The following is a 22,802-nucleotide window of genomic DNA, read 5'->3' as shown; positions in this document are numbered from 1 at the left end:
CAGCTAAATGGGCTGACAGCTGCACTGGAAGAAGCCACCGATCCATAGAAATATAGCAGTTTGCTAATGCACACTCAGGAGCTGCCATACCAGCTAAGGACTTGCATTTCAATCCACAGTGCTCGCGCAGCACAACACTGGACTTGTAATCACTGCAGGCTGTGAGACTATTTGGGGCACTTCAATTAACCTGAGTCCTAGCAGATCTACTACCACCTGGCCCACAAACTTAATACACACAGACTTACTGCTCTGGTTTTAGGATAGATGTTCCAGCATCATAATGGCTAGGGTGGCCCAAAAATAGGACATTTTGCTACCAACACAAGCTCTCAGGGAGGCTGAACTTACTTATCTTCACAGAAGGCGACTTCAGAAGTCACAGGTCCTCATCAGTAACCTTACATTATGGTTGTCAGCTGTCAAAAAGTGGGCTCAGTCATCTGGTTATGAAGTAGAAGGAAGCCTCTCTGAGTAGCAAATTATCACAGATAATAGATATAAAAGCATTTGTCCTCAGAGCTGTATATACTTTTTTCCAACAAATGCCCTAGTGAGTCAGTGCTTGTGTCAGCAAGAGGGTTCTTTTGCTAATAAAACATTAGCTACTTCCCAAACAAACAATCTGTCCTACAAGACATTACTTTTTAAAATCAATGAAATTGCATCTAGCTTAGGATGGATATCTGTTAGCCACAGATGTGATTCTTTTTTCATACTCTTTGCCAACATTTTTCTCAGCATAAAGCAAGACTGTTGAAGTATAAATAAGATGAAAGGTCCTTATCAGATGTTTATCTGCCTGTGTTCACTGACTAATCACTCTTCTTCCAATTAATAAAGTTACTGAAAAAAATTAGCAGTCCTTCGCAACTTAAAGAAACTGATACCAACAACAAACTGGCAGAATCACTGTTGATAAAAACACAGCACTTACAAAATGAGTAATAGCTAACATGTCATGCAAGAAAATAAAATCAGAGTCATGAAAGAGCAGCATATGAATAAAGAAAAGACAACAAGAAACTACAGGCTTACAGACAAGCACAACAAAGATAGAACTGACAGCTTCCTCAGCATGACCATCTTGGTTCAAAGAAGTTTACTGCGAGTTTGCATTACTTTGGCATTGTATATCAAAATCTCACAGCAGATTTGCCTTTTCCAAGGAATCAAAATGAACTACCAGAATGTGAACTTGCTGCACAAAATGGGTGGATATTTTTCTCAGCAGTGTCTCAATGAAACAACTGACTTCAGATTTCCCAGGGAGATTATGAAGATCACACAAAAGAATACAACAGTGGTCATCTATGAGTTCCTCCAACAGACTTTTCAGCTATTTAGCAGAAATCTTCCCAAAGGTGTTTGGAATACAAGCAATATTGAGAAATTTCAAAATGGAATTCATCAGCAAATTGAAGAATTAGAGATTTGTTTGTTGGAAGAACAACCAAAAGCAAGGAACAGCTTTCAGATGCAGATGCTAAAGAGCACTACCCTCAGTATGAAGAAGTACTTCCAAAGAATCACCAGCTTCCTTAAAGATAGGCAATACAGCCACTGTTCCTGGGATGCTGTGCAAACAGAGCTGAAATCGTGCCTCATAATTTTTGACAGCCTTATGAAAACCACACATCATAAAAAGGTAAAATATTTTATCTTTGTGTTCTTTGTCAGGCACTGGTAAATTCCCCATTTTCGGTAGGTTTTGAATTTCTGTATTTCAAATATTTTCAGATTGGTACTTCTGACTTGTTTACAAAAGACATTAGGTGCTCTGAGTTAAGCACATAGAGTAGTTCAGTGAAAGGACAGTTGGTATCGCCAGCTAATGTTGGAGATGAACTTTATAAAAATGTGTGGATCATCCTGCTCCTACATACTCCTTCTCTGCACTATAAATGTATTCTCTGGTCTTTCCACAGAATACTCCAGCTGCTTGACAGCTCAAAGTTCTTGCATGAGGACACTGTACTGATTTTACACATGCATTATTTCACTTACGCAGAAAGAAGATCAAGATGCAGAAATGCATAAAGAAGTCAAGTCCTCCTGGAGTCCTGTATGCCACACAGATCTTAATTTACAAAACAGACAAGATTAATCAGAAAACATTTACTGTATGGATACAGATGCTAACAAGTTTATTCCACTCCTCTATCATTCTCTCTCCCCTCATACATTCAGAGTCATGAAGTGTTTCCAATCATTGTCTTCACCAGTTTAACCGCTTCTCAAAAGACCTTGAAAACCTTTGGACTTTGGTACTACTCCTTATGTATTACAATACCGGATGGTTTTCAAAACGGACTTTTTTATGCTTCAGATTTCTAATGATATCTGATTTCCCAAGTATGTTTATCACAAATGGTATGTGTTCAACTGAATGCAAGAGTTTAAAAAAAAAAATAAAATAAAATAAAAAATTAAGAGAAAAATAAATGTATCTGCAACCAATAGGGGAATGTGGAGAAAAAGAGTAAATACTTGAAAAGTTTAATACACTGCTACTGTTACCTAAACATACAATCTCAGACAGAAAAGTGTGAGGGCTGACAGCAACTTTAATCACACCTTTCCCTTTTCATCAAAAGGGAAGGCGTGTATCAAAATCCATTCCCCCCTTAGGGTAAAATAAATAAATAAATAAAGGCAGAAAGAAAGGAAAAAAAGAAACCAAACAGAATAGCTACAACTGCCTAATTTTTTACATTTACATATTCATCTAAGGAGCTAAAGCCCACACCTTCCATTCCCATGCACTCCTTTTCAACAGAAATAAGGGGAGAGGGAACAGATTTCAGACTCCTCATGTACATCTGCTCTCAATCACCAAGGTTAAGAGGTCAAGTCTTTCACTGGTTGTATAGGGAACACAAGACCAATTAGGAACACTTAACACATTGTTAATGTTTGGTTTGGAACAACCTCATTAATCAGTCTCTAAAGTGGAATCTTTGTTCTGTTAATTTAAGGACTTTGCAACTAAAATGAGATCAGAGGGATGTTTCCTGGCAGTATGTTCAAATATATTCCATTATGAGTTTTCCTTAATTTTTGCTTTTTACTGTAGGCAGTTCTGATAGCTCAGTTTTGGATAACCAACATAAATAACTTGAAGAACTGCAGCCCATGACTTTAAGGTTTCCCTATGCATATATTATGCATAGAGAAATATGGAAGAAGATACTATCTGAATCTGCACTTGGATTTCAGTCCCAGGAAGGCCAGGAGTCAGCACACATTACAGTAGATATGACTGTACACAATCTTACACATTCTATTACATTCTTTTAATTTTTCATAGGATAAAAGGATATTTTTGTGACAGCCTGTGAATAAAAGCCCATCCCTGGGCAATTTGGAAATCTTCTTTCATCTGCTCTTCCAAGGAAGTGCTTTCATTAACCTTCAATAGATATGCCTATTAACTTACATGCATTACTACAAGTTGAGACTGACACTTCCAGATGCTGTTATACTTTGAAAAGTGTAAATGAGATTATAAAGCCCAACACTCATTAGGCATCCAGGTGAACTTAATGGTGTCCACTACTAGGGAAGAAGTGTCTGAGAAGTGTCCATACCACCTTCCAGCAAACATCTTTGCATTTTCAAGTTAATTTTATCTTACAGAAGAAAAAAGAGGCTACTGTAGCCAATATTATTTTTGCATTTCATGTCTATACTTCAGTGCTAGCCCTTCAAGACAATATGTGAGAAAGGGAAAAAAAATGGAGTTATAACGCTCTCAGAACCAGCAGAGCGATTCAAGATCACTTAAAATTTCTTTGAAGAAAAAACTTAAAGACATCTTCAGATCTGGAAGCTGGGTAGCTTTCTGACTGTTTTCTTCAGTAAAAGAATATAAAGGAGGATTCTGCACATAAGAATATAAAGGAGGATTCTGTACTGTGCAAGGAAGCACAGTCTGAAATATAGAGTCCTAGCTTTTGTACCATACTGTACTAGTCAGTGAATGGCTGGATCACTTTGACAGATGCAAAAGACAAACAGCAGTTTTTCCAAAATTTACAGAACTGTGTTTTGTATGAGCAAATTGTGAGAAAATTGAACTTTGTTTCTTACAGCCCCCAACCACATCTCTTTGGTTTCAGAATACTGACAGTGCTATTGGGCAAGGGTCAAGCCTCTCTAAGCAGTTTAAATGTCTGTTCAACACTCACTCCATCACAATTTAAAGACTACATTCATTTATCAGCTTGTATTTGTTTTAAAACAGCAATGTTGTATAATCATGATAGCTGTTTTTTTGTTTGTTTGTTTGTTTTTGTACTCTCAGGTGGTAATAAATGCAAAGTTATAAAAAAGAAAAAATCAAAAAGCAATCATCACTACAGAGGGGAAAGACTCATTTTTAAGCCCATAGGGGTCATGTGCTATGAAACAGTTGGATATATCGAACTTTACTAGCTATGTAATTTGCTACAGCCTTTCTGAATTAAATTCCTGTGCCTTTTAGAAACCTGAGCATAAGTTCAATCTTCACACAATAACAGAAAATGCATTTTTTCTGACTAAAATGGTGTAGTAAAGAAACACTGTGAACAGCAAAAGGGGTAAATTTTTTATATCTGAACGAAGATTTCTTAGCTCAAACATATCTTAGAAAATCTCTAATAATAAGCCTGAAAAGTCGCCTGCTCTTAAAAATCATGGTCCCATGGAGATACTTGATAGGTTAAGTTTCTCTTTAACTCTTCTTAAATTAAATCAGACTGAAGTTATGACTGCAAGTCATGATGACCCAATTTAATATCATTCCCCCTTCCCCAATGTTTTTTCAGTTCCTATTCTAACATTGAACCCTTTCCTCAGAAGTAAAGAGAAAGTAGAATGTGGCAGAAAGACTTAATAACCACAGTGAAAGCATGGTTACTATCTAATCTGTCACTTACTGTCTAACCTAAACTCCTTCAAACAACAGCCTCTCTGTAAGCTTGACTCTTATATCCTTAGCCATTCTACCCTTGGTTTGCAAGTGCTTTCCCTTTGCATTCCTAGTAATGAGCTAATTACCCATCAGTAAATACTGCATTAGTAAGCTGTCACTTCACTAGAAGTAAGTTTAACTGTTCAATAGTTAGGATTAAAATTCCATTTATATCCTACCCACCTCCTCAGCTTCCTGTCTGCATCTTGTTTCACCTCTACAACTCAGAATAGGCACACAGGACTCACGCCTGTCAGAGGTAACATCAAAATGCTGAGAATATCCTAAAAGAGAAAAACAAAAATAACAGTGTTTAGTATATAAACTATTACATCTGAGATCTCAGTGTGCCTGACTCATAGGAAAGATTAAATATTTAATGAAGAACTGTGTCACATGGTTTTCCTGTAACAATTATTATTCTGAAACAACTCTGAGGTCCGTGTTTCCAGAGCACTCAGCTCTCTTCACTTTTCTTATCCAGAAACTAAGCACCGTCCTCTGGGATCTTGAATGGTGCTGAGTACTTTGCTGGCAGCTGATAAAGAAACATTTGCTGTGATGGAAGTATCAGCAAAGAAGCTTAAGTGATTTGGTCCAGCCCCAAGTTTCACAACAGTCATATGCTCTCAGCAGCCCAGGCTACCCCACCAGCACTGAGGCAAACAGCACTAAATCATAACTCCTAGTTGCATGATGCCAAACAATGCCACACTAAAGTTACATCCACATCCTTTCACTCTTCAGCACTCTTCAGTCAGCAGTGCTTAAGGACACCCTGCCTATCCTGCATCTCTCTTCTTTCTGTCCTGCCACTCTCTGAGATGTGCATGCTGCCTCTGCTACAAAAGAACAGTTTCTTCCTCTTCTGTGCATGGAAAACTCTTTTCTCTCCCCCTTAGGGCAAAGCTGTCACAAATGTTGGTCAATCAAGAAGAATGCAAATCTCAACACAAGTTGCTTGGCTATAGTAGGATGGAGGGGAACAGGTTCTCCACCTAAGTGCTGGACAGCATGCTGGCCATAGACTGCCCAGTTTGAGAAGAATGCCTGGAAGACATTCTCCTTCTGTTCCTCTCTTTATAAGCATTGACATTATACTTTATTACACACAAGTGGTATCCCTGTGTGAAAATGCAGTTAGAAACAGCTTAAGGAATAGAAACAACCCTGTTTCCTATGACATAAATTACTGCAATCTGAGCAGAGGCGGGAAGGATTCTCAGCCACCCTTTATCCCTCTGATAAGCAGAGGCAACTTGTTCTTGCACGGGCTTGGTTTAGGACACACCCCAGCATCATTTGGAACATCTTGTTTACGAGAGCGGCCCATGAACAGCCTCAGAACAGGCTGACCTGACCACTGAGTTGGAGCAAGAAGGTTTTACATCTCCAAATACCATATGGCAGCACTCTTATACAAGGACAGCCCAACGGCCCGCAGGGTCAGTCAGCGGCACGCAGGACTGGTCCTCGAAGCAGCAGTCACTCACATCTCCATAGCCAGTCCTGAGCCAGCCTGAGCAGCTGCCAGGCTGTCACACCGGGACGATAAAAAGCCAGGCAGTGATTTCAGACCCGAGTTCCTCGAGCGAATGAGGAAGTTTTACACATTGCCTAAAAACCAGCCATCCTCACCAACTAAAAGCAAGGCACACTCAGCCCGTCCCAGACACCTGGCAGCCCGGCCGCGAGGATGCTCCGACACGAAAGCGATCCCCGACACCAAAGACGGGCAGCAGAAGGGCTGCGCCTCAGAGGACAAGCAGGTGACCGAGCAGCTCACCGCCCCGCGAGCTCGGACGAAGGGCCTCGAGTTGGCCCTCGGCGATCAGGGCCCGAGCTCCCTCCGGTGAGCACAGCTCCTAGCCCGGCTCCGGGCTCCTGAGCCCCCAGGCTGCGGGGGAGAGCAAGCGGAGACGCAGCCCTGAGAAGAGCGAACCGAGCGGCCGGCGCCGGGCGGCCAAGCACCAGAGCCAGCCCGTCCCACGGCTCCCGAACAGAGGCCCGGCCGGAGGGGGCTCCTCGGTTCGGGCCGAACCGCTCGCTCCGGGGAAGTTGGCGGGAACGGGGCGCGGGGCTTACCGCCTTACCGCCTTACCTCCGCCGCTCCAGGTGCCTGCTGCGCAGCGCTCCAAAGCGGAGGCTGGACGCGACGCCTCAACGCGGCTCCCCGCGGCCGCCGGCTCCGCTGAGCCGCTACCCCGTGCCCTGCCCGGCTCCCGCCGTGCGGCCCCACACGCTCGGCTGGGCGCCAGCCGGAGCCCGCCCTCTGTCGGGCGCGGGGCGGCCGCGCGGGTGCCGAAATGGCGGCGCTGCCCTCCCGGCCTCGGCGCCGTCCCACCCGCGCTGCCCCGCGTCCCGTCTGAGACCCCGCACGGGGCGGAGCGAAACTTCCCGGCAGACTTACCTCAGCTCGGGCCGCGAGCGGAGCGCTGGGATGGGTGATGAGGCGGGGAGGTCTGAGACCCCAAAGCCTTCCCGCGGGGCTCCCGGTAACGCCGGAGCGGTTGGTTTGTGCTGCGGGGTGTTGTGGGTTTAAACCGCAGCCTCACGGGCTGCACACCGCAGTCTCCTCCCTTGAGGCAGCAGGGTAAGATAAATCATGGTACTCCTCCAGCCAAAGGCGCCTTTGGCTTATCTGATCCCTGGGGTTTGTGGGGCAGCTGGTCCGCTGCTAAACCCGCCTTTGCAGCCATCGGCAGTGATTGTCTCCATTGAGAAAGCAGAGGGTCTGCAGCTGGGCACGGCCCTCTGTGTGGTGGCAGAGGATGGAGGGCCTCTCATCATCCCACCTGGCTCCGGGGCTGCCCTGCTCAGAAAGAGGAGAAAGGGGAAAGGAGCTGCACCTGGGGGTCACATACGGTAAGCTGGTGATGGTGGCAAACCGGAGCCCCAAAAGAACAAGCAAAAGTTTTTCTCCTGAACCTCAGCCCATAACATTCTTGTTCATTTCTAATCATCACAAGTGGTCGGAGGTATCAGAGGACTCCAGCCAGAGCAAAAGGTGAAGAGGCTGAAGGACAGGTGGCCTTCCAAGCAGGAAGATGCCAGCTGCTCCCTCACAGCAGTCCGATTATCTGCTGGAATAGAACCCCATAGCCATCTCATCAGTGCTCTTCTGCTGCTGGGATAGAAGCCAGCGGCCACCCAGCATCAGTCAATTTGCTCCAGCAGAGGCTAAGCAGGTGTCAGTTTGGTCATAAATGCCATACTGTTCTAAGAGCATACACCAAAGATGCTGAAGCCAGAGGCCTTTCCTCTCCCTACCAAACCAAATGAACAACTCAAGTAATAAATGAGCAGGTTTTCAGATTAATTATTCTCAGTAAGAGCAAACAGAAATGCAATTTAATTCAGCATCAAATGGTTGAGGACTGCTGTTTATCCTCCACTTCTAGGAAACCAGAGTAAAGAACACAGATAAGGCAGATCACAGTGCTACAGTCATAATTCCTTTCAAAGTTAATTTCTGCCTTCTTTTTCCCCTATTCTCTTCTTTAAAGGACGTGAACTTGGAGGAAATAGCTCTTAGTCTGCAAACAAAGAATGTGATGAGAAGAGATAAAGTTGGGCCGAGGAACTCCTTTTCTCACACTACAATGACAGAAAGTCACATCAGATGTTTGCCCACAGTCAGTTGGATAGGAGATGACTGGTAAGTCTCGTACAAACTATGTGTTCTCTTCTGCAGGAAGATATCTCCAACAGGTGACCACCCTGCAGGTGAGGTCCAAAAACAGCAGAAGTGTTCCTACAAAGTGTGTTTGGGTGCAGACGTGGCTTTCTTCAGTGTGGTACCTTCTAGTAAAAGAAAGAAGCAGGAAGGTTTCTATGGGAATATATCAATATTTAGAAAATGAAAATCATGAACATGGAACAGAGGGACATGTTTAGTTACCTATTAGCAACAATAAAACTCGTTTTCATCTAATGGTACTACTTCACTGCAGCTACCATTGTATTGAGTGGAAAGACATTTTTATTACACTTTTAGCCTGGACACAGTGTACATTTTCATGTTTATTTTCTTCCCATTACTCACAGCTGCTGTAGGCACACACAGGCAGCTCAACATCCTGAGGCAGCCTGCGGAACTGCAGCATGGGGTGGGAGCCTCACGGCCCTGCTTTGGGCTCACACACAGAGCTGAAAAGCTCTATCACCACCAACAGGTAGCAGCTTGGAAAAGACGCATTAGCTTGTACAGGGCCTTGCTTTGTTAGAGTAACTGGAGATTAGCTTAGGCAAGGAGGGCAGGTCAATGCCCTCTTGTTCTTCCCAGCAGAAAATTCTTGTTTCACTTAACTAACAATTTAAAATAGTGAGAACAGTCTCTGATGGGGTTGTTCTGTTCAGGGTTGGTTGTGGTTGGTACTTAGATGCTCTTAAAGAACCAGGATCTTCCAAGTGAAGCTTACAGGAGGTTTCCACTGGCTCTTTTCTGTCTGGATTTTTGGTGCCTGATATGACTAAATTTGTGCTAATTCCTTGGTGGTCCTCCAAGTTTGTGCACATCGTTTTGTCTACTCTGATGTATATTTGCACAGATGCTGCTGAAACAACTTTGGTTTTGAGATTTGTATTCCAATCTCACGAAACCACCCAGCAAAATAGAATTTGACTTGGGAACAAAGAGAAGAGTGGAAATATGCATGTAATGAAAACTGTTTAACTGGGAAAACAGTATACAGTAAGAGCTTGCTCAATCTCCCTTCCTCTGTCAAGCCATGGTTTTTATTTAAGTCTACAATAAACTGCTATGGCTTTGTTAAACCTGATTTAAACAGGGAGGTCATTTTTATTCCTTTCTAAATCAAAATTATTTAGTTCTAGGTTAAGGCTTAGAGCCAACTTAAACCAAGGTGAACAAGCCATCAGTTGTTGAATTGCAGCTTCAACAACTCGATCTGCATTTGAAGCGAGTATGCGCCTGCATTTACCAACACCCAATTCTGCATATTTTAGGACTGCCCTTATTACTAATTATAAATCACAAAGCTATTCTGAAAACAGAACTGTGCCATCCTACTGAGCATATGGCCAGTTACGTGCAACTCAGCTGTTATCAGATATATTGTGTTTGGATGCTGTCTTATAAGCTAAACTAAAATATATACATACATGTTTTAAATCTTTTTTTTTTCCCCTCTGGTTTTTGTAGTGGCATCCACTGTACCAAAGATGCCTTGTGAAATGGCAGTGGCAGGGGCAGAGATTACAGCAAAGTACCTTTTAAAAACATGCCTACCATTCATCAGTTTTGGCTCAGTGGTTCAGAAGTGTGCAGCAGTTTCTTGAAGAAGGAAGAGAACACGCTGTAACCTTGATATCTACACAGCATTTCTGCACTATTACCTTTAAAAGAGCTTTCCCCCCAGAATGACCTTTCTCCCCTACCAGATCTATTAGAAGTTGATTTTGCAGAGAAACTGAAAACAAAGAGTCAGTGTGGCAAAGAATCAATCAGTGAAATTCTGAATAGGTTACACCCACAATTCATGCAAGATTAAATTCACTTTGTACATAATTTTGTCTCCCTGTCCTCATTTACTTCATCATCTGTTGGCAGCCCATAAGATCATTTGTGTCCACATCCATTGTGACAGAACTGTGACTGCAACAGCTCTTCATTGTTCACAGCACAAAAGTCCCCCACATGGTACCCAGCACTAAATTCTGACTTAGCCCCAAATTAATGGACAATAAAGGCCAGCTGCCATAAAGAAAAATCACCACAGTTATGCTCTTCCATAGGATGCTATTGCCTTTTAAGTCCTGTGCATGGCACGCATGTAGCATGGTTGCTTCTCCAACAGTTACCTGGGTAAGCATGGTGTGGACTCACACAGGTGTACTGGGATGGGAGAGGAAGAAGAACACCAGAGAAATTCATGCAGCTGCCTGGAGAGGTAATTGTTCCAAAAGGTTTTGGATCCTACTCTCTAAATATGAGCTGTTGAAATGCTTTCAACAAGCCCCCACCAGTTTATCTTCCCCACCATACACATTTTCACCTGTGATTATAAATTTCCCATGTAAAAACTGGATGTGGAGTTTCTTTTTTATTATTATTATTTTTTTAATATGGAAGTGAGTCTTATAGGCTTCCAAATGCTATAAATTGAAAGTCTAAATAATCTACTCAAGAAATCTCTACAGATGCAAAGGCAGCTTTGTCACTATCCAAGATGGCTCACAGAGCATCTACAGCCAGCTCCATTGCAATGGCTCCTGCCTGCCATCAGAGATCCTGATTCCCACATCAGCAGGCACACAAGCTGGGACAATGAAAGAACTCTGAAAAAAGCAACTGGATGGCCGCACAGCAGCTTCACTGGGACAAGAAACCCTTTTTGTTGTTGACTGCAGGTGATGATGATCCTGTCAAATGTACATTTTCATGTTCGGTCACTCAAAAAAACAGCTATTCCTCCCACTGACTCTCCAGGTAATTTTTGTTACCTGTATAGCAGTTTGTTTCCAGGAGCTGAATGGCAACATCAGAAACATTTGGTGGACTCCTCGTGGTGCCACATTTTGGTGCATACAAGACATTGCTTGCTTGCTGCTGCTCCCGCTCTGTTGCTGATAGCAGGCAGCAGAGCAGACCTCTGAGTGTTTCTACCCCTTTGGTGTTATCTAAGCAGTGTGAGTGATTCTAAAATAAGGCGAGAAACACAGTACCTTGAGGGAAAAGGCAACATGTGACCAAATCATTTGCCTTGCTTCCTTGTTAGGGAAACCTTCCTGCACCTCTCAGAGCAAAATGCAATCTTTGTGCTAGTAACTCCTTCCAGAGTTTATCTTGAAGTACATGGAAACAAATTTTTTCCCAATTTTTGCAGCTACACCAAGAAAATCTTTCAGTGCTAGCAATGAAGAGGTTATAAACTCATACCGAGTTGACCAGGAGTGGAACTAAGTGCCCTTTGTCCCTTTGAGATTATTGTTTGCTGTTCCTACCCAGGGAAAAGTAAACAGCAAAATCCAATTACCGTATCCTCTGACTCAAACACTGCTCAAGCCTCCCCTCAGGACAATGCTTGCATTCAAGCTGCTCTCTGAGCTTAGTTCTGTCCTTAAAATTGCCATGTCTCTGTAAGATTGATTTGCCAGAAATGCATGGGTGAAAAAGTGCTGTAATCTCGCTGCATTTTGGCAAAACAGAAGTCCTCTCCTATTTTTTTTTTAAATCCTTACTGCCTTTCCCTTTCCTCTCTAAGACAGGACACAGTTTCATCCTAGGAGTAAACAGTCAAGCTTGTACCAGAAGTTGATGGAGGACACAGAAGCTGGCTTACAAATGACAAAGCTTTTCAGGTAATGTGACCACATAAATAGTTAAGGTTACTTGATGGTAAAGCAGAAATTGTTCACAGTTTCCCTGGAACAAGTGGCAAAATTCTGTCTATCTCCTCCTGTGGTTGCTGTAACACTAACATAACTTGAAGGCACGCTGGCAGATCCATGAAGTACACACTGGTTCAGTTTCCTCCTTCATTAAGAACTGTTTAATTGAAGATATTGGTTTCAACCACTCAAGTCAAGTTACAGGCAATGCCATGTCTAAAAGCAGCTTTTAGCAATAATCCCATGTAGATGAACCCTAGAGTTGCTTCTCAAACAGATGAAAACTGTGACTGAAGCTATCAGCTGAGCTAATTCCCCAGCCCTGGGAAGCTGAACCCTCATGCAGCCTTTGCTGGCAGCACTGCCAAAAAAGATACAATGCACAACAGTCTTTTTGGGAGAGTAGGAAAGGAGATCTCTGGATAACATCTGCCATGCTGATGTTCCTACCTAGGTTCAGGTTATCCACCAGCATTTGCTACCATTGGAAATGGTAAAGAGAAGCATCCTTCTTAGGATACAGAGGGGAAAGACAGAGTTATGGTGATATGGAAAGCCAGCAAGAGGAACATTGGTCACCATGGGAATTCAGCTTGGTGTACAAGAGCCACTTAAAATACACTCCTAAGTAAGAACAGCCTAAGTGGCTGCTAGTAGGTCTTTCTCTTAGTTTTCTCCTCATGTGTTTCCCCCAGCTCTTAGAGGTTTCTCTCCACTCCTGCCCAGAACTACAATGATCCTTTCTCCACCTTAAAGCCAACCACTAAAGAAGCATATGCAAGATCCTGCAGTTTTACCCCTATGCCCATGTTCCCAGTAATACCAGCATTTAGTAGAGGTTATCCCCTTGTCCAAATTCACTGTGAACTGTTTCATGCAAAACCCAGTAACTCCGTCCTGTATAATCCTTGCACGCCACTGTGGGGCAAATACCTTAAAGAAGTAGGAAATGAATGGAAACTGTGCAGATTTTCAGTATCCTGAATATTTTAACCACATTTTGAATGAAGGCTAGTGGTGAATCGGTGCCTATCATGCTTTGTATCCAGACACAGGAAATGCAGAAAAGTTTGTTGTATCTCTTGGATGTGTTATAACAAATCAATACAGTTTGGTTATGAACACGCACTTTAAAAGACTCACATACAAACAATAGATGTTTCTGCTTGGCATTTAATTTCATCTGTTGAGTGTTGACACAGGACCTTAGCACACTTCAGAAAGATGTATAGGCATGCAGAAAAGATGTCCATTAATGTTATTTCAGTTTCAATCTGGACTATTTCCTGTCTGGCCCTGATCTCTTCTTCTATTTAATGACACCACTTGGATGCCAAAGCTAATTTGGAAGCTAGCAGCCTACTTATTAAGTGGGACTTTATGACAGGAGAGCATTATGGTGCTGCTCAGGCAGCTGCACTGGCTGCCAGAGAGCCTATGGGGAAAATACAAAGCTTTCAAGGCTCTAATTGTTTTGGATCTAGGTTATTTTGTCAGGAAAAGAGGTGCTCCACTTTAAGAAGCCTTTATATAAACGAGAGGTGGAAGACAAGGGCACTTGGATATTCAGGTCTGTTTCTCCTGAGGTCTAACTCCCAGATGTGCTATTAAGGCCTATTTTCCAGGCAGAGAATTGGGAGAGAGATGGTTATAGAAGCTCCTTGCAGCACACAATTAGTTTATGTGCTAAGCGCAATAGCATCAGCTGATACAATAGTTAAAGGATGAAATTCTGTTATTTTGAATGTTACTATGAATTAAGAAGACTATTCCATCTTTGGAAAGACACTTCTGGCATGTACATCTTGTAAAATGCACCTAAATGCAATTTAATCTTGGAAACTGTTCTCTGGGGGCTCAAGAAAACCAGAACACTAAGTAGCTTACATTACAGTTCAGAACACTATGGCAAGAGTGATCACAGACCTAAGAGTCTTTTATTTTATTTTATTTTATTTTATTTTATTTTATTTTATAAGCAAAACAAAGGAACAGCAAAAAAGTAGTTTTTCCCATTTAAAAAAAAAAAAAAAAAGAAAGAAAAAAAAAAGAGGTTAACAGACCTTTAATTAATTCCCTTATCTAAGGGAAGCACAACCATCTGCCTTCCACACAAGACTGTAGGGGCTGAAGCATGGGCCAAGCGCCAGGTTAGTGAGAGACCCTCACTTGAATGCTGAGCATCAAGAGGAGTGGGTCGGTGCCCCAGAGAAGGACTCAGAGCATGGACAGGAGCTGCTCCCACATTGCACATGTGGGAATTGCACCGGGGTCTCACAAGTTTTGCAGCTTTTCCTACCATAGCAGTTAAGGACAGACAAGGGATCAGTACTATCTTCAGAAGGGTACAAGATGCTCCCTTGGCACTTAAAGGAAACCAGCGAATGCAGATCCAAAGTACAGTTATGCTGTGAGCCTTAAAAGTTCCAAAGTGATTGTCTCATTCAGGCAACATCAAGGGCTCACCTGATAATAGAGGCAGCACTCTTTGTCTGAATTCTCATCTTAAAGCACATGACTTCCTTCTTTTAATTAAATTGCTAGCTTAATAACAGTCCTGTCTCTTAGAGAGCCAATTTAATGCCTGTAGATAAAATATGGTGCAGTTATTATTAAAGAGCAGGTAGCAGCACACCCATCATCTCCCTGAGTGAAGGGTGGGCCAATCCATCACAAGATAAGATGTTGCATTCCATCTGGTGCAAGGCAGTAGAGGATGTGGATGGGGAGTGCATTTCCAAGCACAGAGCTGGTCTAGTCTTCCCTGTGGATTGTTTGCAGTGGTGCAGCTTACCCAGGACATGCACTTAGTTCAGTAAAAACAGAGAGGTTTGAATAAATGAAATGAATTTTGTCTAAGTGGGCCCTGCCTACATGCAGAAATCTTACTGGTGTAACTTGAGCAAGATTGTACAGATCTGAGTGCAAAGTCCTGCCAAAATACTTTCATTTGGTTTCAGGGTGGCTAAGATACCAGTGTCACCCATACCCAAACAGCCAAAGAACTTCTTACACAAGCTTAACCACTGCAACATATTCCTGTGTCTGTCATCATCACAGCTTTGTTCTCTAGTAAGTTAACATGGGACCACTGTTTCTCCTGACCTGGTTCCACTAGATCATGCACCAGACTCATGCATCTCCCGAGCCTCCCAGAATCTGCTGAGACCACAGAAGTGCATTTTAACTGAGTGAATTCAGTGATGTCCTCACTGCGGCAGGAAGACACAACCCTGAGGTGAGTCAGCACTCAGGACACAACAAAACATTCTTAACAGGTGCTTTCAAAGTAGAGAAACAGAAGAGACATCTGAAATGCCCCACAAGTGGTGTCTGTTCTTCTGACTCAAACCAGGATCCAGGCTGTGAAATCCCAACTCCATCATCCATGGAGGTGAAAGAATCAAAACAAGAGCTGAATCCTCATGTGAAAATGTTGTACTTCACTCATTTTCCTTCAGACACAGTTTTCTTGATATATTTTTCCAGGTATGTGTTTTTGATTTTAGATCTTTCATGAATTACTTGACATGGGAAATGTATCCACCGGGACTGCTTTAGTCCAGCTAGTTCTGTGGGCATTGTATCTTGATGGGGTCCAAGAGTACAGTAAGTGATATGCAGCAGCATGCAAGGACTCAGACCTCCTGAGATTAAAAAGCAGAGAAATTTCAGTTTACCATTTTGCCTTTTTAGCAGGTAAGGCTGCCATGTCTACAGGCCATAATCATCCTTGTCTGAAGCCAAATAACACAGAGAATCAAAATGCCTTTGCAAGCTTTGAGATGAAACAGTAAGAAGCCTAGAGAAGATAATTCCATTACAATTTTATTGCTGGGCACATCCAATATAGTCAAAGAAGGAGATAGACAGTAATCTCAACTGAAATTGCTTTCGAAAAGATTTGATTATCTGTGTTGCTTAGTTGCATTTCCAGGCTACAGAAAAAATCAGAATTATGCTGTATTTCTTTTTTTTTTTTCTTTTTTCTTTTCTCCTCCCCTGCCCCCCACCAACAATTGTTTTACACGTACTGTTATATTATCTTACAGTTCTCATCTGGCTGTTTCTTGATGCCCTAAAGAACACTATCTGAATGGCAGACCACAGGAAGGTAAGAGCCTTGTTACTTTTTTTTGCCTTGCTTTCCCTCCCTCCTGAAAACAACTATGGCCACAAACTGGAACAGGGAAGCTGGGTATCTGAAACACACTTTGCACTGGTGAGATTGGAGAAGGGCTGTGTGAGCTCTGTGGCACTGCACACACACAGACTCCATGCTTGGTGGAGGGGCTTGATTGCAAGGGCTGCAGATACAGGGCAAGGGACAAGGGGGCATTATCTGCTCCTGAGGCTGGTCTGTCAACCCTAACAGATGAATAAAGATCAGTGACACAGAAATATTTCAGGGCTTCTTTGTTTGTTTTGGGTGTTCAGGCAATCAGTGCTGTCATTGTTTGACTATCAAAGTTGTATCTGAACTAGAAGAAGTTATTAAAGAGTCCCAAGAAAAGTTAAGAGCAACTGAAATGTCTCCTTCAGAGAATTTACTAAAGCAACACAACAGAAGTTGAATAATGCCTCCCTTGGGTTGTCTCTAGCTGGTTTCAAGTGGCTGGCCATGTTCACTTAGCACTAACCAATGAGGAATTAATCTCATCAGTTTTATCTCTGCAGACACCTGCTTGTAGAGTCATTTGTACTCATCAGAGCAAAGTAAGGCTAACGACCCAGTGTATCAGAGGAGCTGTCTGAAGCCCATGCTACCCAGATTGCTAGACTGACTTTTCAGATATGCTCATTACACCAAGCACAAACCCCAGGATAGTGTCATGACTTGAAAGGAAAGTTCACCTAGCTTGTGGTAGAGAGTGTTTAGGTCTCTCGTGACTCAGATATGGTGGAAACACATCTTGTCACTGATTCTCTTCTCTCCCCTTACCTATAGCTTCCCCCCATTCCCAAAACAAGAAGATTTCAAATGCTGGAAGTATCCTGGTTCTGAAGCCTGTGTCCTAGAGGCAGCAAAGAAAGCCAGTCTACCTTCTGCTGGGCTCAGCCTCATAGACGTGGTCTCAAACAGTGCAAAAAACAGATGGGTCTTGCTTCTGTTGGGGAAAAAATAGCAGTGCTGTTAATAATAATGGCTTTGTTTTTTCTCCAGTGGAGAGATTTGAAATGCAGAATAGTCAGCATTCCACAGTTTCTGCCCACAAGCAAGTGTGAGATGGCTCCAAGATGCCTTGCTTCCTTGTGCTGCAGAGGTTTTCTAATGAGAAGCCAAACTTCTGAAAGCTGGGGATGCTGCTGCACACACAGCCCTTGGAGAGGAACCTGGTAAAGACAGGTGGATGTGGAACTACGTCAGGCTGCGCTGGAAACTGACAGCAACCTATAGCAATGAATGGAGTATCTGTCAGTTTTCACAAATATATAATTCCACAAAACAAAAACAAACAAACAAAAAAAAAAGATAAAACTTAAAAATACTAAGTTTTTCCAGAAGTTCATCCCATAACCAATACTAGGAGGTTTTTCAGCCTCTGATTAAGCAGTGTGTTTTTACAGGCATTTGGACACACTACAATCATTTTAAAAACTCTTCCCATAGCAGAGCACGTGCAGAAATATTTGCTGAGGCATATTTCTGCTGCTTTTTTTGATGCATCCGTTTTCTACTGTAAGCCTGCATTCAGTGATTAGCTGTCAGGGAGGAGAGAGAAGGGAAGGAGCTGCACAAGTGCATTTCAGCTGACTTCTACCTCTAGGGACCTAAGCACAGTAATCCAAACCAGATGAAGGGAAAAAAAAAGAACAAGAGACACATAAATACAATTATTCTAATGCCTGTTTGATTTCCCACATTTGTAAGTGATTTACTGATGAAAATTCAAGTGTGTTCATGAGGCAAAGATCTCTGTTCATGTTCAGTTTTGCCCCGCTCCTTGCTACCTTTGAACATAAATGTCTGCTGGTGTTCCTTTCTCCTCCTTGGGAGCTTTGTGGAGGGCTTGTCCTTTCCTTTCACAGTTTCTTTTCCCCTTTTCTCCTTCCTATTACTCTTCTTCTATCATTCTCTTCTGCTTGTTCAAGCACATTGCTTGCGCTCAGCTGCCTGGTCAGGGTTGCATTGCAGCAGTGTTTCAGCCCACACCTGGAGTGCTTCCCTAAAATCATTCACCTGATCATCCATCCCTCCTCACTGTCATTTGCTTCACCTAAAGAACAGCATAAAATCGACTGAATGCCCCTAAGCTGAACTGGAAAATGCACTTCAGCCACTGATGAGCAGCCAGTGTTTGGGGCCTAACCGAAGTTCATCCAAGGTGTAAATGGCTGAAGCACACACAGTATGGTCTTCACCACATTTTACTCTGTGGAACTACCCCAGAGCACTTCACCGAGCTCTAACAGGACATAGCAAACACTGTGCTCTAGGCATGCCCATACGCTAAAGCCACTCTGTACCCTATGAACACATCCACTGGCTCATACCCTTGCTTTATCACTGTGCTGTTCTTTCCTGCTTCTTCAACACATCCCCTCTGCACAGAGGGAGCAGCTCAGCCACAGTCCCCTACTCACAGCTGCCTGCTGAGGACAGGAGGTGTCTGTAAGCTGCCAGTGAGGGGATGGCGCGGGGACCCCACCATCTCTGGCTGCTGAGGCCTCCCTTTCACAGCCTGGATAATCGATCCTTTATGGCGCAGCAGAGAAACTTCAGCAAAGCACAGCTCTGCTGCTGTTTTGGCCTGAAAGAAGAAATGTTTTCAGTCTCTGCACAGTCTCGGGCTCTTTGAATTTCAGACAGACTCATGAAAAATACTTAATTCTCCTTCATTCGAACTGTTGCAAAGCCCCGAGGAGACTCCCATGCCCACAGGAGTGCCCCTCAGCCCCCACTGGGCTCCATCTCTGTGGTATCTCAGGCTTTTAAAACTCAGTCACCTTTTACATCCTACTCCTCTCCTGCCTTTACCAGGAGCAAATACTGGTTCAGGAGGCTCAGAGACCACCGCAGCCTCCTGCAGGCACAGTGAGCTCTGCTTCAAAACTGCTGCTATCAGGTTTCTATGACTTTAGCCCTCAGCTCCAGCAGCAGGCTGGTAGCTCTTGGCAGCCTGAGGCAAGCCTCAACATTGCTGCAGCTCACAAATATTATCTTCTGGAGGAGAGCCATGCTTCTGGCCTCTGTCCCAATGCGCTTGTTTTGTAATACGTGTCATGACTAGGCATCAGAAATTAGCAAAACAGTGGGAACAAAAACCGAAAGTTTCGAGCCAAATGAAAGGCACTTCTGGTATTCGGTTTGTGAATCTGCACTCTCAAATAAAAGCACCAGCAGAGAGGGCAGAATAAAGCCAAAGTGTGGGAGCTTGTAATGCGGGCTCCACCAACACAACCATCCGTTCCGAGCTCTGCATGGCCTTTTATGTGCACACGATCTAAATTACAAAACCCAAGAACAAAACCTATCAAAAAGCTATATTTTGACACTGGTGTGTAAAGCAAAGCATGTAGAGCTGTCCGTCTTTTTCTGCATTAGGCACATGAATAAGCTGACATTTCTCTGAGACTAATTAAATAGATGATGATGCCATCACATCCAGAAGACCAAACAAGCATTCCTATTCACACATGGCAGAGTGGGAGGGTTGTTCAAAGATGGACAAAGAAATATGCAGGAATATGGACAGATGGGGATGAAAACAGGGTGATCTGTTTGAAAACAGTCACTCAGAAACATAACGGTGTCTATTAGGTATCAAATGGGCTTTTTTTATTTTTTTCTCCTTTAAACACGTTATCAGAAAGGTGATAAAAATACATTGTGATGTTCTTGTCATTTTAGTTAGTAGCTTAAGTTGTATGTTTCGTATCTATGTGAAAACTTTACCCGGAGTGCAGATAGTTGCAAATACAACTCAGCCATATTCCAATGTCCCATAGGCAGTGACTATCACAAATATCACTCAGAAACATATCTGCCCTTCTGCAAGAGAGAAGGGAAGGGTGATGAAAGGCCCTGAGATCCAGCTTGCCCTGCAGAGCCACCATGGCGCAATACAGGCTGTAAAGCTCCTCGTGCCAAGGGGCTTTGGTTGACATCAGCCTTCGGGTCTGTGTGTCCATCTGGGCTTGGTGGGAGGAAATAGATTTGCACCTCCCTACTAATAGGAGTGTTATACAGCTGTGATTATGTGGTTCTGTAGTTCACTGGACTTTAGACCTGTAATCCACAGATTCGTTACAGCACCTGTAATGTAATTGCAAGCCGGTACATCTGATTGCAAAGATCATTGATAAGTTTGCTGATCTACTGATTTCTTTCTAGTGTGATCATTAATTAATACTTCTTAATCAGTTTGCATCAAGCTTGCATCGGTTTGCATCTTCAGCCTCTGACCTGCTGGGGAAGTAAGTGTTGAACCTTGGCAGTAACTGTGTTAGCAGCAGACTGAACCCAGTATTTTCCTCAGCTTGCCAGTGCCCAATTGCCTGCCAAAACACAGTATGAAGTTAATCAGTCATTAATTATTGCCTGGACCCTTGATAATCTGCACAGCTGCCTTTGGCTAGCAAAGAAATCCTGAAGGCCAGAAAGTCCTTCCTCCAGAATCCAGGTTATCAGAAATTGTTTCCAAATACTGCTGTCACAGCAGACCTTGGTGCAGTGTGGGATTAACGTCTGGCAAATGGGCAGCTGGAAAACAGACCCAAGTCTCAGCAAGGACAAACTCCCCCATACTTCCTTACAGATGAATGAGGAATGCTCATCGCACTAATGGCACTTCTGAACATTTGGCAGCAACAAGTGAATGACTGTTCATGCAGTCTGCTCTACCAAATTTCAGTATTCCCTGACCTGCAATCTCTTATGTTTCTGCTTCTACTAAAAATCAAGTTTGGCAAACGTTAGCCGTGTGTAATAGAAGTTGGAATAAAAGGCACCTTCTCTTACTACAGTGAGACAGTTTTCTAAATGGAAGAGAAACTGGCACTGAATTCCAAGTTTCACAAGTGTGCTTTTGGCTGTTGCAGAGTCTCAAACATTTTGGCTTATTACTGGACACATGAGATCAAGCTTCGGACATTTGCCTTTCATAGAGTCATAGAATCACAAGGTTGGAAACAACCTACAAGATCATCTGGTCCAGCTGTCCTCCCAGAACCACTGCTACAACAAGCCACTAAACCAGATCTTGTAACTCTTCATCCAGCCTTTAACATATCAAGGCACCAAGCTTTACTTTGAAACAGCCCCAAACCTTTCATGACTTCATCTCGTTGTCTACAGCTCTACCCTTGCTTACATGTTTACTTTCCCCTTTCATAAACATCTTCCTTCTTTCGCTGCAGATTGCTGTTTCTACACAAAGTACAGATTACCCCCCATGTTTCAATGAAGAGGCATGCTGCCATTAATTGTAATGTGTTAGACCCAAAGGACACTGTTCTTCTGATGCCTCAACTTTTCCTCCTTTGGTTCATATATTTGAGCTCCAACAGTTCCATTGGTGAATCCACAGCCACCTTCAAGTTGTTACACATTCACGCTCCCAGAGCCGTGTGTTTAGCCCCACCAGCAGCTGGACACACTCAAAACCGGTGTGCCATGAACAGCTTTGGTGGAAGTCGCTCTGCTTTGAGCAAGGGGCTGAAACCACCAGCCACCAGTGGCTGCCCACATCAGTCATTCAAGTGGATGGTTTCCTTTCTGCAAGACCACAGCACCACAGGACAATTTAGAGTAGCAGGGACATCAAGAAGCCTCCAATCCAGCCCGTTTGTATCCACAGCAGGTTCAAACATGGGTCAGGGCTTTGTCCTACAAGGAGGGAGATGGATGTTCCTTGCATAACTGCTCCTTTATTTCAGTTTCAACTGAAGTCAGACTTAGTCAGTGGTCACTATTAGGATCATGTCCCATTTTCATTAATACTTTTTAGTTGTTTGAAACCTCTGGACATTGCTACAAGCAGCGTGGTATGACAAGTAACAGGATTACTTCCTTTATATCCAGTGAACAACCTGGTAAAGAAAGACAGACTGCTATGGAGTATTGCCGGGTGTTGTGCCCATTCAGGAGGTGTAACAATTACTGCTTAACCATAACTTCCCAATAGAGAACACCATGTAGAACTTTTGGCACTAGATTAGTGTGTCATACTAACGGCTCAGGAATAAGAACATTAACAAAGTACCCATTTTATTCTGGAAGAAAACGAACATTGTGACGTACTGATATATAGAAGACTGTAGGAAAAGCTGAGACACTAAAATGCCCTTGGCTCAGTGCAGCACCTCTCAGCAACTGCTAAGACATTGGTGTGTTATGAACATTGTCATCATCCTCAAGTAAAGAACAGTACCATACCAGGCACTGTGAAGAAAAATTGCTCTGTCACAGCTGAAGCTGGGTCGAGCAGCTACAAAGAGCACAATAACACTATTTGGCACAGCAACTTCTCCACTATAAAACAAAACTGTT

At 43.1% G+C, this 22,802-nt stretch overlaps 1 protein-coding gene across 6 annotated transcripts in view; it reads right to left on the bottom strand.

The window, feature by feature from the left end:
• MOB3B (MOB kinase activator 3B) overlaps positions 1 to 7,555 on the bottom strand; it is a 74,474-nt gene extending 66,919 nt beyond the window's left edge. For 2 of the 6 annotated variants that reach the window (XM_072359469.1, XM_072359475.1), the window contains exons 1-2: positions 7,059 to 7,282; positions 5,141 to 5,241 (exon numbers count right to left, since the gene is read on the bottom strand). The gene's annotated coding sequence lies outside the window, so the exon portion shown is untranslated. Of the gene's footprint in view, positions 1 to 5,140; positions 5,242 to 7,058; positions 7,283 to 7,367 lie in introns of those variants that run through there. The other 4 variants (XM_072359471.1, XM_072359476.1, XM_072359470.1 and 1 more) reach the window with 3 other exon arrangements.
• Between the last annotated feature and the right edge of the window lie 15,247 nt (positions 7,556 to 22,802).

The sequence above is a fragment of the Excalfactoria chinensis genome, chromosome Z, assembly GCF_039878825.1.
Source record: "Excalfactoria chinensis isolate bCotChi1 chromosome Z, bCotChi1.hap2, whole genome shotgun sequence".
Taxonomy (NCBI): Eukaryota; Metazoa; Chordata; class Aves; order Galliformes; family Phasianidae; genus Excalfactoria; species Excalfactoria chinensis.
Note: the sequence above shows the minus strand (reverse complement) of the source record. Positions and strands in the feature narration are given on the sequence as shown.